Genomic DNA, 16709 nt, shown 5'->3' on the forward strand with positions numbered 1-16709 from the left:
CAGCGATACTTCATGAAGACTTTCCAGTCATTACTCGCTGCAAAAGATACTAATGGCGAATCATAGGAAGCAAAATATATTCCAGACCGAGTGCTGCAGCTCACGATGAGGGAGGACTACACGGCAACGTTCAGGCAGTGGATCAGACCGGCAATGCTGTTTTCTAGTGTGTCTAAGATCATATCGGACCAAACCTCCCTGTACTCCGATACCAGACCAGCATCACCAACCCCCCTTGTATACAGATCCCAGACCAGCATCACCCCCCCCCCGTATACAGATCTCAGACCAGCATCACCACCCCCCCTTGTATACAGATCCCAGACCAGCATCACCCCCCCCGTATACAGATCTCAGACCAGCATCACCACCCCCGCTTGTATACAGATCCCAGACCAGCATCATCCCCCCCCCCCCGCTTGTACACAGATCCCAGACCAGCATCATCCCCCCCCGTATACAGATCCCAGACCAGCATCATCCCCACCCCCCGCTTGTACACAGATCCCAGACCAGCGTCATCCCCCCCCGTATACAGATCCCAGACCAACATCACCACCCCCCCTTGTATACAGATCCCAGACCAGCATCATCCCCCCCCCGCTTGTACACAGATCCCAGACCAGCGTCATCCCCCCCCGTATACAGATCTCAGACCAGCATCACCCCCCCCTTGTATACAGATCTCAGACCAGCGTCACCCCCCCCTTGTATACAGATCCCAGACCAGCATCACCCCCACCCCCGCTTGTACCCAGATCCCAGACCAGCGTCACCCCCCGTATACAGATCTCAGACCAGCATCACCACCCCCCCCTTGTATACAGATCTCAGACCAGCATCACCCCCCCTTGTATACAGATCCCAGACCAGCATCATCCCCCCCCCCCCGTATACAGATCCCAGACCAGCATCATCCCCCCCCCCCCGTATACAGATCTCAGACCAGCATCACCCCCCCCCTTGTATACAGATCCCAGACCAGCATCATCCCCCCCCCCGCTTGTACACAGATCCCAGACCAGCGTCATCCCCCCGTATACAGATCCCAGACCAGCATCACCACCCCCCCCCTTGTATACAGATCCCAGACCAGCATCATCCCCCCCCCCCCGCTTGTACACAGATCCCAGACCAGCGTCATCCCCCCCCGTATACAGATCTCAGACCAGCATCACCACCCCCCCCTTATATACAGATCTCAGACCAGGATCACCCCCCCCTTGTATACAGATCCCAGACCAGCATCATCCCCCCCTGTATACAGATCTCAGACCAGCGTCATCCCCCCGCTGGCATACAGATCCCAGACCAGCGTCATCCCCCCGCTTGCATACAGATCCTAGACCAGCGTCACCCCCCCGCTTGCATACAGATCCCAGACCAGCGTCATCCCCCCGCTTGCATACAGATCCCAGACCAGCGTCATCCCCCCGCTTGCATACAGATCCCAGACCAGCGTCATCCCCCCCGCTTGCATACAGATCCCAAACCAGCGTCATCCCCCCCGCTTGCATACAGATCCCAGACCAGCGTCATCCCCCCACTTGTATACAGATCCCAGACCAGCGTCATCCCCCCCGCTTGTATACAGATCCCAGACCAGCGTCATCCCCCCCGCTTGCATACAGATCCCAGACCAGCGTCACCCCCCCGCTTGCATACAGATCCCAGACCAGCGTCATCCCCCCGCTTGCATACAGATCCCAGACCAGAGACCCTCGCACTTATGTGTTTGAACACAGTGCTATTATTTTGAACACTATAAGTTAAGCACAAATCTTAATACTAGTTGTTATTTCCAGCATTGGGAACATTGCACGCTGTTTTCTAATTCAAAACATGGAGAAATGTAGATACATTTTAACTACTTTACAAAAAACGAACATTGGGTTGTGCAAAAAAAAATAAGTGTCTGCATTTGTCTTTACAAACTCTTTTTTTTTAGGATTTAGCATTCCTGTGAATCACTAACCTAATACTTAGTTGTATAGCCACAGTTTTTTAGAACTGCTTCACATTTATGTTGCATAGAGTCAACCAACTTCTGGCACCTGTCACCTGTTATTCCAGCCCAGGATGCTTTGAGTACATCTCACAATTTTTGGCATTTGTTGGCTTTGCCTCAGCATAAGGCAACATGACCTCTACAAGTATTTTAAATATATGGAAACTTGTCCATGATCCCTGGTATGCGGTAAATAGGTCCGGCACCATAGTAAGAGAAACATGGCCATATCATGATGCTTCACCACCATGCTTCACTGTCTGCAGGGTGTACTGTGGCTGAATGCAGAGTTTGGGGGTCGTCTGATGAACTGTCTGCGGCCTTGGACCCAAAAAGAACAATTTTACTTTCATCAGTCCACAAAATATTTCTCCATTTCTCTTAAGGCCAGTTGATGTGTTCTTTAGCAATTTGTATCCGCTTCAGAACATGCCTTCTTTTCAACAGTGGGACTTTGCGGGGACTCCTTGCTCAGATTAGCTTCACACAGGCGTCTTCTAACTATCACAGTCCTCACAGGTAACTGGAGACTGTCTGTGATCATCCTGGAGCTGATCATTGGCTGAGCCTTTGCCATTCTGGCTATTCTTCCATCCATTTGAATGGTAGTCTTCAGTTTTCTTCCACCTCTCTCTGGTTTTGCTTTCCATTTTAAAGCATTGGAAATCATTTTAGCTGAACAGCCGATCATTGTCTGCACTTCTTTACACTGTGTTCCAAATTATTATGCAAATAATATTTTCTCAGATTTTCCCAAATTACCTATATGAATTGCAGTCATTGTAATTTTCCAGTCAAATAACTATTCGAGTACAATTGAAAGGTTTTTGTACAAACTGCCTATGATAACAGGATATTTAAAAAAAAATAAAAAACTCAAACTGCACTCAAAATGCATGTTCCAAATTATTATGCACAGCAGAGTTTTCAACCTTTTCATTTTAATAAAGAGCAAAAAAAATGGTCATTTTTGAAATTATAAGCATTAGCAGGTTATTACACACTGAAATCAACTCAAAACTTTATTCTAGGTGATGTTACATTTGCACATAGGACCCCTTGTTCGAAAGGAGCTTCTGAACGCTCTCGTCCATTGAATTTGTCAGGTTTTAGATGGTTTCTGCTTCAATTGTTTTGCATGAGGACAGAATACCCTCCCAGAGCTGTTGCTTAGATGTGAACTGCCTCCCGCCATCATAGACACTCCTTTTGATGATGCTCCAGAGGTTCTCAATGGGGTTGAGGTCAGGGGAGCATGGGGGTCACACCATAAGTTTGTCCCCTTTTATGCCCACAGCAGCCAGAGATGCAGATGTGTTATGTGCAGCATGAGACGGGGCATTATCATGCATGAAATGATCTCGATGGTCCAGATGGATGGAGTGGAGGATGGCTGGTTGATGGACACCCCATGCAAACACGGCTACGGCGCTAACAAGGAGGAGGTGGAGTAATGTTTTGGGCTGGAATCATGGGGAGAGAGATTGTCGGCCCTTTTAGGATCCCTGAAGGGGTAAAGATGAACTCCATAATGTATGTGGAGTTTCTCAAACAGCACTTTCTTCCATGGTTCAAGAAGAAGAACCGTGCATTCCGCAGCAAGATCATTTTCATGCATGATAATGCCCCGTCTCATGCTGCACATAACACATCTGCATCTCTGGCTGCTATGGGCATAAAAGGGGACAAACCTATTGTGTGGCCCCCATGCTCCCCTGACCTCAACCCCATTGAGAACCTCTGGAGCATCATCAAAAGGAGTGTCTATGATGGCAGGAGGCAGTTTACATCTAAGCAACAGCTCTGGGAGGGTATTCTGTCCTCATGCAAAACAATTGAAGCAGAAACCATCCAAAACCTGACAAATTCAATGGATGAGAGAGTTCAGAAGCTCCTTTCGAACAAGCGGTCCTATGTGCAAATGTAACATCACCTAGAATAAAATTTTGAATTGAAAACTGTTTGATTTCAGTGTGTAATAACCTGCTAATGCTTATAATTTCACAAATGAACATTTTTTAGTTCTTTATTAAAATGAAAAGGTTGAAAACTGCTGTGCATAATAATTTGGAACATGCATTTTGAGTGCAGTTTGAGTTTTTTATTTTTTTAAAAATATCCTGTTATCATAGGCAGTTTATACAAAAACCTTTCAATTGTACTCTAATAGTTATTTGACTGGAAAATTACAATGACTGCAATTCATATAGGTAATTTGGGAAAATCTGAGAAAATATTATTTGCATAATAATTTGGAACACAGTGTATAAGTTTTACCATCTCCAATCAATGTTTTAATCAGAGTACGCTGTTCTCCTGAACAATGTCTGTTTGGAATACCCATATTTCTCAGGCTTTCAAGGAGAAATGCATGTACAACATGTGCTGGCTTCACCCTTAAATAAGGGCCACCTGATTCACACCTGTTTCTTCACAGAATGATTGACCTCACTAATTGAACTCCACACTGATATTATATTGAACTCACCCCAGTACAATTAATTATTCAGATACACAGACTCATAACCTGCAGATCATGAATGCGGAGTCTGGGGGTTTTCTTACAATCTACTGCACCGACTGGTGAATTGTCTGACATGTGGTGATAGAATTTATACCAAAAACAGCGATTAATCTGGTTAGTCATATTGGACGGCTAGTATTTTGAACACTACTGTATATACAGACCCCAGGCTAGAGACCTCCTCTTTTGTATACAGACCCCAGAGTAGGGACCCCCATACTCCTATACAGACTCCAGATCCCCCCACCGTACAAGGTGAGAGCCCCCTACTCTGTAAACACCCGAGGCTCCTGCCACAATCATCACCAGGTGCAGCTGGTGCCCTCTGCTGCCAGGATGTGGCTGCTGCAGTTGCATTCTGTCGTTTTCAAGGACATATGTATTATATATACATAAACGCACTTTAACCAGACAGCCAGCAGGTGGCAGCTTTGAACCGCCGATATAACATAGGCTTTATAACAAGCCATTTTTATGTATTTCTCACGGATCTTTCTTTTTTACATGCATGCGAGACTTGTTAGACTAAACCGTAACATTTCTATTTTCAGGGATTCGAGAAATGCGCACCACATGGCGACGTCTCTTCTCTCTTATCAGATCCTACAGAGTTTACATTATGCATTTAAAGTCACACTACACCTAATTACCCATCTACAGAGGGGAGATGACCTGCAAGTTTCCAGGACCCCACCAACTTCAAAATCGAGCTGTCAAGTGTTTGCATGGAGCGATGGCCGCACCAGTGCACCAACCCCTCCATATCAGTCTGTGGGCTGCGCCGAGACCACCCTGGATCTCCCCCACTAAGTATGAAGTTGCAGTCATTTCCCCCCTCCATGGCTGAACAGCAGGTGGGGAGCTTCACCCTGCACTGCAGTCAGATTGAAAAACGGCAATATTTTTTCTGTGTTTTTGCAAATAATTAAGCATTTTGCAGCATATTTGCAGCACTCATAGGAAAAAAAAAAAAAAAGCTTTTTTCCCAATTTTTTCAATTATGGGGGATTGTCAATCCACACAGGTGACATTAGAGGGGGTTGTGCACTACTGCTGCATTTCATTGTCTATGGGACAACGCTCGCCCATCTCCGACACTCCCATAGACAATGAATGGAGCCGTGTCACGCATGCTCGACCTAATCACCATTCACTTCGAACCCCCGTTCTGGTGCCAGCAGTTAGAAAATTGGATTATCCCCATTAATCCAACCCAAACATATAACGATTAATAAGTTTCAGAAATATTATCTGGCAGGATCTACATATACAACGGAGCTGGGCAGCAAATTTTCCATCTGGATTTTTCCCAGTTTTCCATTTATTCATACATTTCCAGGAGGAATAACAGAGGCTCTAAGAAAATGTGCAGCAGAATGGTTATTATTTTTTTTTTCCAACATAAAAATTAGAATTATTACAATTGCACATACAAACTAAAAGCAGTGGTGAAAAAAAAAAACAAAAACAAAGCTTGCCATCTGATTTATAATAGATACAGTGCATCTATTATAGCCATATTTTTGTGCATTAGTAGGGGGGGCGCTGTTGCATTAGTGTCTATTAAAAAAGTAATGGTTAATGACAGTGGTCAGGAGAGGTAATGCAGTCTAAAAAAATAAAAAAATAAATAAAAAGTTTCTTAAAAAGTTGCCAGAAATTCCCACAACTCTTGTCCTTAATCTGTTTCCAATTAAATCTACATAACAGCGCGGTGTCATGCCTGCAAATTAAATGACCCTCTGTTCTCCCGTACTGGAGGACGACCTAAAGATGATACTTCCCTCCTAACTATAGTCGTAGGGAACAGCTATGGAATATGTAATAATAGTTTTGGAGGTCATCTCAGATCTATTTCTCAGCCTTCCCCATACTTTACACTGCATCACTGCTTCTTTAAAGGAGAACTTGAGGAAGTTGATGCACGAGGAGCAGATTTCTATTACAAGATATAGAGGACTATAATTATATACGATGAGCAGCTTCTGAGAATAAGAGGGTCCTGCAGTAAGGAGGGGTTGGCACGGAGTGGTAAGAGAGCGTACACGTCCATTCTAGGTCTATGGGGCGGATAGAAATAAAACAAGGTCAGTGTCACAAAGGTGCATTTTCGACTGCTGCTCCCCACCATGGTTGACTGGTGGGACCCCCCAGTGACCAGCCATTACTCTGAATAGGTGATCAATCTCAAATTTGGCACAATCCCACCAAGAAATTGCACCCCGTTATTTTGGGGGCTACAATACCCCGATTAGTAATTGGAGTATAGACGATCCAGAGAGGTAAGAGTTAAATCCCCACGCACGCCAGTAATGGCAGCCTGCCTGTCCGCGGTGAAACGTGATGACGCTCAGTGAACTTTAAGATTATATGGTTCGGAAACATCAAAAGATAATGGTGGCAAGTAGCAGTTATGCGGCATCCAGGCGCTGCTGGCGCGCTCATCCCACTCAGGGGCAGTCAGTTTAGTTCTGTGTTATGTCAGCGACGCCTGATATCTCACCAAACAGAGCACGCCGCCTCCTGCCTCCGTCTGCGCTCCTCAATCCTCTCCAAGTTTATTCCCCCATGAACTTCAACTTTTTTTCTGAGAAATCTGCATTGCTGAATTCCTCAGTTATTCCTCCTGGAAACTGGGTCTTCCCATTCCCCGGATCAGTAGGGTGTGTTCCTACATAGACGGCACTATCCCGCCAGTGCTCACAGTGTCAGACTCTGTATGGATAGCCCCTATAGACAATGGGTATGGTAATACCCATTTTCAAGAAGAACAACAGAGGAACATCCCATCTACACTTATTAGATGCATTTTCCTGGAAAGGTCGGACATTCAGCAGGTGCACGCTACTTCTCCAGGCCAGCCGGAGGAATATGCAACTACAACACTATCCTATAGAAAATGGATGGAGCCGTGGTGCACATGTGCAGCCAAACTCCATTAACAGGGGGCACAATATATAAATTGTCAAGGATCTAAGTGGTGAGACCCCCCCCCCCCCCAGCAATAAACAAGTCATCACCTATGCACTGGACAGGCCCCAACTAATCAAGATGGAAATAACCCTTTAAGAAGAAACATTTTGGCTGCAAGCAGTCACCACTAGGGGGAGCACACTGCATATGGATGTATACAGGGGGCTCAAATTTCCTAAAGCAGGATGAAAGACCACTCTACAGATCAACACTTGCCAGTGAGGTCATCAATAACCCCTTCATTGTCACTGACCACCAGGGACGTTCTCATTAGTCCCTCTAACTGGGATGTGCCCATTACCACCAGGAATATGCGCAATAACCCCTTCATTGCCACTGACCATGAGGATCTGCCAGTTACCCCTTTCTCAGCACTAATCATCATCATACAATTGATCCACAATATTAAATATTTTGATTGGGCCATGAAGTCAAAATCCCCTCTGCAATCTGTGGACTTTATGGAAGTATTCAATGGTGGCTATATAGGACTGTCACATGGCACTATATGGCGGAAGTATCAAGGCACTATACAACACAGTATGGCGATACTATTTATTTACTATTTGGCACTTATACGTTCACCCAATGGCATTATATAATCACTGTACAGTTCTGTTAGATGGCATTGTATGGCGGTAATATTGAGGCACTATATAACATGGTATGGTGGCATTATTTAGTCACTCTACTGCACAATTATATATTCACAGTATAGTTTTGTCACATGGCGACACTAAGGCACTACTATATGGCAGTATTAAGGTATCCGTTATGTGATCACTATGCATCATAATTCCTGTTTAGCAGGGTTACATGGCACTGTATGGCAGGATTATTTAGTCACTATGGCACCATTATATATTCACAATATATTTTTGTCACGTGGGAATCATCATTAAGGCACTATATGGCAGTATTAAGGCACTGTTATGTGATCACTATGCACCACAATTCCTGTTTAGCAGGGTTACATGGCACTGTATGGCAGGATTATTTAGTCAGTCACTCTATGGCCCCATTATATATTCACAGTATAGTTTTGTCACATGGTGGCACTATCATTAAGGCACTATATGGCAGTATTATTAAAGGCACTGTTACGTGTGATCACTCTATGCACCATTACATAATTCTTGTTACATGGCACTGTATGGCAGTATTATTTAGGCAGGGTATGGTGTAATTTAGGTACCATTATGTGGCCACCATATAGAAATGTTACATAGCACTATATGGCGGCATTATACCAGCCCATAGATTCTATTATAAATGCTAGATGTACCTCTATTACCCCTATAATAAAAGTCCCATTTGTGCCACGGTTCTCCCTGCGGGCTCGTGATCCGGGCAGCTGCGGCGCAGCTTTGACACTTGAAGCCACTGCTGCTGCGTTATAAATAAATCCCTTAAAAAGGCGCCGCTCTGATTCAGGGCGCTCTGCGTCATTAAAGCGGTAATGATACATCGATGATGAAAATACATGTAGAAGTGTTTTGTCTGCTGTAAGTGGAATAAAACTTTAATCTGCTGATTGCATAAAGCTTTTAAGCAGCCGCTCTGATGCCCCCAAACCAATTCTTAGTCAGGGACATGGAGGTTATTTTAGCTGTGGACGGGCTCTGGGGACGTCGCAGACATCAGCCACCGAGGTTCTACCAGCACCGGAGACAGAACAGCCTGTAATCACACGCTAAAAACGGAGGAAAAACACACCGGGAAGATCCCCCCTCCATATTAATAAGGAAATATTAACATGGCTCACGAATAACTGATACGTCTCACGGATTCCTTGGTAGCGGAGTTTCTTAGAGGGGATAAAAAATGTAGATTTAGGGCACATTTCCCTCTTTTTTTTAATATAGAACAATGAATTGGGTCCAGATATATAACCATAATCTGGGTAATTTTAGGTTTTGTTTTTTTTGCTGGTAAAATGTAATTACTTTTATTCCAATAAAATACTGCCCCCAGTGGTGACATTGTGAACAAGAGCAAAAAAAAAGTTTTGAAGTTTACTAGTTTTATGAAACCCTGTTGGCATTATATAATCCCTTTATAGTAATGTTACTTGGCGCTGTAGCATTACTATACAGTGATTACAGCAGGTCTGTATTTCTCCCCAGTCTCCGCTCCCTGAAATGCAAGTTTTTAAGGTCATCTGTATACCACCGGTCCTTAAAAAGATTGAAAATAACAAAATTGGCTGCAATTGGGCTGTACAGAAAAAGTGACCAAAACATTGCTGAAGGTGCAACTCACAGAATTCCTGCTCTGCCCACCTCCGGTATATATGTAACTCACTTGCCCGGATCCAGGGCCGGCTCCCTCTGCTCTACCTACCCAGCGCGCTCCTGTGATGTCCGTCTTTCAGTCCTTATCAGCCCGCTCAGGTGGAGAGACCCTGCCTGAATATTCAGGTAGTTGGTATCAATGCCATGGACCGCTTCCCAGCCTCTGATATTTGTACCTCCTGACCAATTCGGCTCCACTGACCCCAGGCACTCCGCCGCGCGGCTCCACTGACCCCAGGCACTCCGCCCCGCGGCTCCACTGACCCCAGGCACTCCGCCCCGCGGCTCCATTGACCCCAGGAATCCAGCTTGGTGGGCACAATTACAACTTGGGACAGTGAGAATGTATTAATTTCTAGCTACCAGCATTCGGGATATTCTTACCCAAACTTTAGTTGGTCAGAAATAACTTTATTTAGCAACTCCCCATTTAGCCATAACATTCACAGTTCCTGGTAGGTTTCACATCCGTCTCCATCTTCAGTAGCTTGTGCTCTACCCAGCAAATCCAATATGGCAGTTTTACATCATGCCCGGCAACATATGACAGCTAATGCCCTGGTCTGGCTTGATTCAGAAGGAGCAGGGATGAAAACTTCTGTAAGACCCCCAAGCCCTCCTCTCCCTTGCTGCTCTCTCCCTGCCACCACTTTATATATTAAGCTTCTCCTCTGAGGACCAGTGCCGCACATTAAAAAGTTTGCAGTCCACCGTAGGGACTTCGAACAATCCTTCAAGCAGAGTTATTTAAGAAAATCACACACACAGTGTAAATTAATTTAGAAAAGACAAAAATAAGATAGAATATGCCACAAAAATTAAAAGTAACACTCCAGCATAATTTTTTTTTGCACACACGTTGCTACCTCACCAGCAATATTCTAGCCGCATCTTTTATTTCATCACGAATCAGTTTTATCCATACATTTCCTCCCTTTATCATAGGCAGCTGGGTCATGTGATCTGCAGTCTGACCACTAGTCCAGTACATGCACTTATGTGTAGACAGGAAGTCAGTCGGTGACTTCCTGTGAGCTACAGGATGACATCATCTATCAGATCTCATCTGGCAACACTGACTCTTCCCTCTGCAAGTCTAAAAGATATTAGAACTGTCCTTTAAGGCTCAGAAAACAGGACATCGGAGTCCACACTCGTCAGTACAACATGTGGAATACATGTTGGCACCACAACCATAAATAAATCAGGACTTTAATGGAGTTTCCAGATGACTGATATGACTTATTAATGTTTACAGGAGATGCAGTGTTTGTGCTGATGCAGATTTAAGCCTTTCACGCCTCTTATTGTATTCTTAAAGTATCATCTGCTTAATGGAAAATTAGAATTTAGAGACCTGAGGGGCGTGGTCACATTAAAAGGGGCGGTCACTTGGAACAAATATGTCATTTTTCATAACTGGTGTAAATGCCGCTGTTCTCCTGAATCCGGTGTGGGTTTTGTTTTGCTCCTGAGATATGGACCCCTTCTTCTCTGTGTGTAACTCCAGTCTGGTTATCTTTGGGGGTGTGGTTGTGGCGCCCCTGAGCGTTCAGTCGCCACAGAGGTACTGCACCTCACCCAGAGGTGTGGCATCTCCTTCTCTCAGGTAAGGAGGAAGTACTGCCCTGGGACCCCAACACCTGCACTCAACACTACACTACTCCAGGCCGGCCCGGCTGGAAGGGCAAGATGCACTGTGTTTCTGCTGGCCCCGCCCCTGGCTGGAGTAGGGGGAACCAAAGAGAGGGGGAACCAGTAGTGGGTGTGGGTGGAGGATGTAGAGCAGGGGAGCACTTAGAGAATAGATATAAAAAGGGAAGCCATCTTAGTTAGAGAGGGGAGTTGAGTCAGTGAGTAGTAAGGAGAGGAGTGGGAGCAAGGGAGGAATGCTCCGGGAACGGAAGGGATCCCAGGGGGTACGGTGAATGCAGGACGGCACCCGTACGCCCGAATCTGCCAAGAGTCAGAGGGATCAGGCCGCAGGAAGGGAACCCACATAATGGCGCCCGTTCTTCTGGGGCGGGCGCCAAATTCGGTGAAGCATAAACAGTATTTAGGCGCACAGTACCCGGTGATAACAGGCACGAAATCCTGTTCGCGACGCCAGGAAGAGTATGACTCGCCCAGGGGGAATATGGGGGGAGACTCGGTGCCCGGGCCTTTACCTTCTTTGTAGGATGTCACGGCAGTCGGCTCCCGGGCCCGTCCTCTGGGGTCACTCTTTAAAAGGGTTTTTTGTTAACAGTTTGTCTTGTGACGCCACCTGTGGCTCCCGGTAATGAATACCGGCGCTGCTGCAGACCTCCGGGGGTGATGGGATGGCAGCTGGGATGTTTCTGCTCCCCACAGGCGGAGCGGGCCCCCGGGGCAGGGTTGATTGTAATGCTGGGCGTTGTAGTGCAGGCGCGGTAGCGTGATGGAAATAACTGACAGACAGTGGAGTGCAGTCATCAGAGTTTACTCACAGTTCTTTTTAGATTTCTCGGGTACACTGTCCAGTAGTCAGACTCCCGCGTCGCACTGCATTTGCCAGGCAGGGGTTTAGAAGCACTTAACGGGACCCCCTTATGTTCCCTCCTTGACCGACTTCACGCGCTGGGTCTTCTCCCTCCTGCCCTGCGCTCCCCACACACAGTCCCGATCGGGAGCTCTGAAGTCCCTTCTGGGCAGCCTGGAGTTCCCGGACCTACTTGATGCCCTTCACGGCGACTAGGGTGAGGCTGTGGCAACTGCACCATGGAAGTGCGGAAGCCTCTGGTTTTTCCAGCCGAGACCAGTAACACGGCTGGTCCAGGGACCGGTTCCCTTCCTGCGGCCTGATCCCTCTGACTCTTGGCAGATTCGGGCGTACGGGTGCCGTCCTGCACTCACGGTGCCCCCAGGGATCCCTTCCGTTCCCGGCGCATTCCTCCCTTGCTCCCACTCCTCTCCTTACTACTCACTGACTCAACTCCCCTCTCTAACTAAGATGGCTTCCCTTTTTATATCTATTCTCTAAGTGCTCCCCTACTCTACGTCCTCCACCCACACCCACTACTGGTTCCCCCTATCTTTGGTTCCCCCCACTCCAGCCAGGGACCGGGCAGCAGAAGAAGTGCATATTGCCCTTCCAGATGGCCTGGAGTAGTGTAGTGTTGAGTGCAGGTGTTGGGGTCCCGGGCAGTACTCCATCCTTACCTGAGAGAAGGAGATGCCACACCTCTGGGTGAGGTGCAGTACCTCTGTGGAGACTGAACCCTCAGGGGCGCCACATGGTCATCAGGAAGACACCCACAGAAGAGCTGACAACCACACCCAATTGTCAAAAATACTAGATTATATAAAGTGAAGAGAGGGGCCATTTCTCAGGAACAGAAAGGAGCACGAACAAAAAGAAAACCATCACGTGTCTCTCCCAGGCTGCAGCTTTACTTCTGCAGGAAGGAGAATCACAAGGTGACCAAGGCTGGTTGGATCCAGGCAGCTTTAGACCGACGTGGGCAGGCTGTAATGAACAAAGCATGCTCGCCCTGCCCAAGTAATGGGATCTACTCTAAAGAATTAAGCATCCCTCCATTCTCAAAGGAATTTTTGATATGGGATAAATTGCAAAAGTTGCTTCTCTTTACAAGCATTTTTGCAATTTTACCTGTTTAAGAACTTGAGACAACTCCTTTAAGATCAGCAAATGTTGCAACTATAGGCAGAGGTCCCAGATTGCACCCGGGTGACGCATCCTAGTGCTGCACTTTCTTGGACAGCACACAGTGTCATCGAGCCACACACAGTTTTAAAAACGGGTCCTTGACACTCAGAGCAGGACCTGTTCTCCTCCATTCTGAAGATCAGCCTCGGCCATTAAAGTTTATGGGAATCCGAATGGAAGACAGACCTCGTACTTCAGAGTTTAAATTTGTTTTTCATTAACCCAGTGTTCAGAGTCTATAGGAAATTAAAGTTCTGAGTCTACCTTTTTAAGAAGAAAAGAAAACGAGAGGAAAAGAGAACAAAAAAAAAAAAAAAAATGGCAGCTCCAAAATACTAGTCATTATATATATATATATATATATATATATATATATATATATATATATATATATATATATATATATATATATATATATATATATATATATATATATATGACACACATTTTGGGACTCTGTTCTGTGGATGATGAAACCAAACCGGAAATTCTGTGTCCAGCAGTATCTCTGAAGCATATACTGAAAAGAACATCCTTTCTACAGCGAAACATGATGGGAGCTCGGTGATGCTTACGGTGAAGGACTGCGGGGGGCTCAATGATGCCTATGGCAAAGGACAGCGGAGGCTCAGAAACCTGCAGCGTGTGGAAGGCACAATGGATCCTATCAAGCATTAGGAAATTCTATAAAACGTTATGAGTCTTATGAGGAAGCTGAAGTTTCAGAAGTAGCCGTTGAAGACTCTGGAGTCTTAGTCATGGTCAATAAGGTTGAACCATACAGAAAATCTATGCTGGGATGTAATGAAAGCAACTGCAGCAAGCCCAAGAATATTCCTGACCTGGAGGCCATTGTTCATGAGGACTGGGCTAAGATTCTTCAGAAATGCAGCCAGAAGCTGGTGCCTGGCTATGCATCATGTCTGCGTCAGGTCATAACAGCCAGAAGAGCAGCAGGTCATAACAGCCAGAAGGGTTCTACGAAGTACTAAAAATGCTTATTATGAAGGAGATGAATAATTCTGAGGCTGCAGCAGTCAGTAAAAGTGGCATTTCGTGCATCATTTGGAGAAGCCCCTTATAGCAGTTCAGATGTTTATGTTGCAATAAACCAATGAAACAAAAACAAACAGCGGAAAGTTTGTACATTTGCGATGGTGGGTGGCGAGCGGTGCGAATTAATTTTGATTGTAACCGTGTAGGACATTTTGTCCCTGATAATTGGCGATGTTGGCACAACAAGTAATAAGTGAAGAGAGGAGAGTCAATAAGGGATATAACAAGGAGATCTAGTCGAAGGATAGCACGACGCACGGCGACCTCCCCATCCCTTCCCTCGCTCATTACTGGCCGATTGACTAGACGTTCTTCTTTGGTGGCAGCGGGTACAAAAACACACCTGTCAATTCGGAGAAGACAGCGTCCTCGATTGAACAACACATCAAACCTCGCCGTTGCCATGGAATCATTGAAATCACAAAAAAAAAGATGACAAACCTGTCTAATTAGCTTTATGCCATGAGTAACCAATGCCACCTGACTGTGGGTATTCTGGGGGGCTCGGAAGATGGAGCGGTGATTCATGCCACCTCCTGGGAGTAACAGCAGGCAAAACAGACTAGTGAAATCAATAACACCCTGTAATGATGGAGAAGTGGAGTCGGTTGGCGAAACGCGTTGTGTGGGTGTTCTCAGGGGAGCCGATGAATGACGCTGGCAGTGAGCTGGTTAAAAAGGCTCCATCCAGGCAGATATGGCATGTTAATGCACAATTAAGCAGCAGAGGAGGGCACGGAGATGTGATGAAAGCGCTAATTACCACGAGGGCTGGCGAACGCCACACGCTACTCTTTACTTATATATTTATTGGACTAATTGTATTCGTCCAATATATTTCTTTGTGAGCGACACGTTTGCGTTCACTTTTTTTCTCCTTTCCTCCCGGGATTTTGCAGCTTTGTTATAATTTTCTCTCTTTTTTTTGGGGGGATAAGAGCGAGGTGTTGAGATTGTCATTATATTGGTATAAAGTGGCGATGTTTGCTGGGCTGTCGAGGAGGCACGCTGCCCAGTCAAGCTTAAAATCTATTTCTGGTGTCTGGGGAGAAAGGGATAAGAGAAGTCACACTCTGGTTTGCATATGTAGTAGATATGGCGAGCAAATCCAGACACACGGGGCCTCGCGACTCCAGACATTTGGGTTTTTGTTTTGTTTTTTTGCATTTTGTTGATACCATACAGCATAACCCCAGCTTTCATGCTCTATCCTGGCTTGAAAAATAAAAATGTAATTGGTACTGAGGTTATGGGAAACCTGCAGGACAACTGGGCTTTAGAAAAACAGCAACAACTGGATGTCACGCAAGGTGAAGGAAAGACTAAGTGCAACACGAAGGGAAGGGGGAAAAGGGGGCCCAGACTCTAGGGAAAGGGGGTAGTGGAGACCTCCTAGGGTGATCTAATATCACCCTGTCTCCACTAACATCCCTATATTGGTTCTTCACAGGAACCTCGCCCTGTCTTTCACTGGCATTTGGCCCTGGCATGGGAAAGGAGGGGATGAGCGCTAGTAGTACCACACTGACAACTAAAGACAACAAAGGGGAACAAACAAGGGAAGGTAGCTTAGCTTTAGTCAACTTCAGAGAGATGAACACACGTCCTCTTAGCTCCTGAGAGGAAGAAGTACTGCTCTTGCTCAAGCCTTCACAAGGTGTCATGTGAATATCGCCGGCACCTCCCTCTAGCAAACAGCAGGTATTTATACACCCAGGCCAGGGTGTTAATTATCAAGAGGATGGTAGCCGCTGGGTCCTAGAGAAACAGCCTCTAAGACAGTGTCTAATGCCAAACAAAGATCTCATGCAACCAACTGCAGGGTGACTGTCACTTCTGACACACTCGTGACACTGGACCCCGGGGGAAAAATAAGTAAGAGGCCCCCCCCCCCCCCGCCCGCGCCCCAGGCCAGCAGGGACTTGGGGGAGGGGACCCTGTGCCCCTGGCCAGCAGGGACTTTGCAGTTAACCACTTTTTCTTGCTCTACAGTCTTGACCAATAGAGACTTTACTATTAACCCATTCCTTGCTGGAGACCACCTGGGCAGGAGCAGCATTTGTACCTGGATCATGTAGCCTGATGGGCACAAAGGCTTCTTCACGAAGAAGACCCCAACATTACCACTTATGGGTCATGGAAGGTGGAGGGAGACGCTTATAAATT

At 46.1% G+C, this 16709-nt stretch overlaps 1 protein-coding gene across 2 annotated transcripts in view; it reads right to left on the reverse strand.

Moving 5' to 3' along the window:
- Positions 1 to 16709, reverse strand: part of CHRM4 (cholinergic receptor muscarinic 4) — a 55642-nt gene that overhangs the window by 4224 nt on the left and 34709 nt on the right. The window lies entirely within an intron of this gene.

This window comes from Phyllobates terribilis, unplaced genomic scaffold (genome assembly GCF_046119375.1).
Source record: "Phyllobates terribilis strain yellow unplaced genomic scaffold, ASM4611937v1 Scaffold_13__5_contigs__length_258822181, whole genome shotgun sequence".
NCBI lineage: Eukaryota > Metazoa > Chordata > Amphibia > Anura > Dendrobatidae > Phyllobates > Phyllobates terribilis.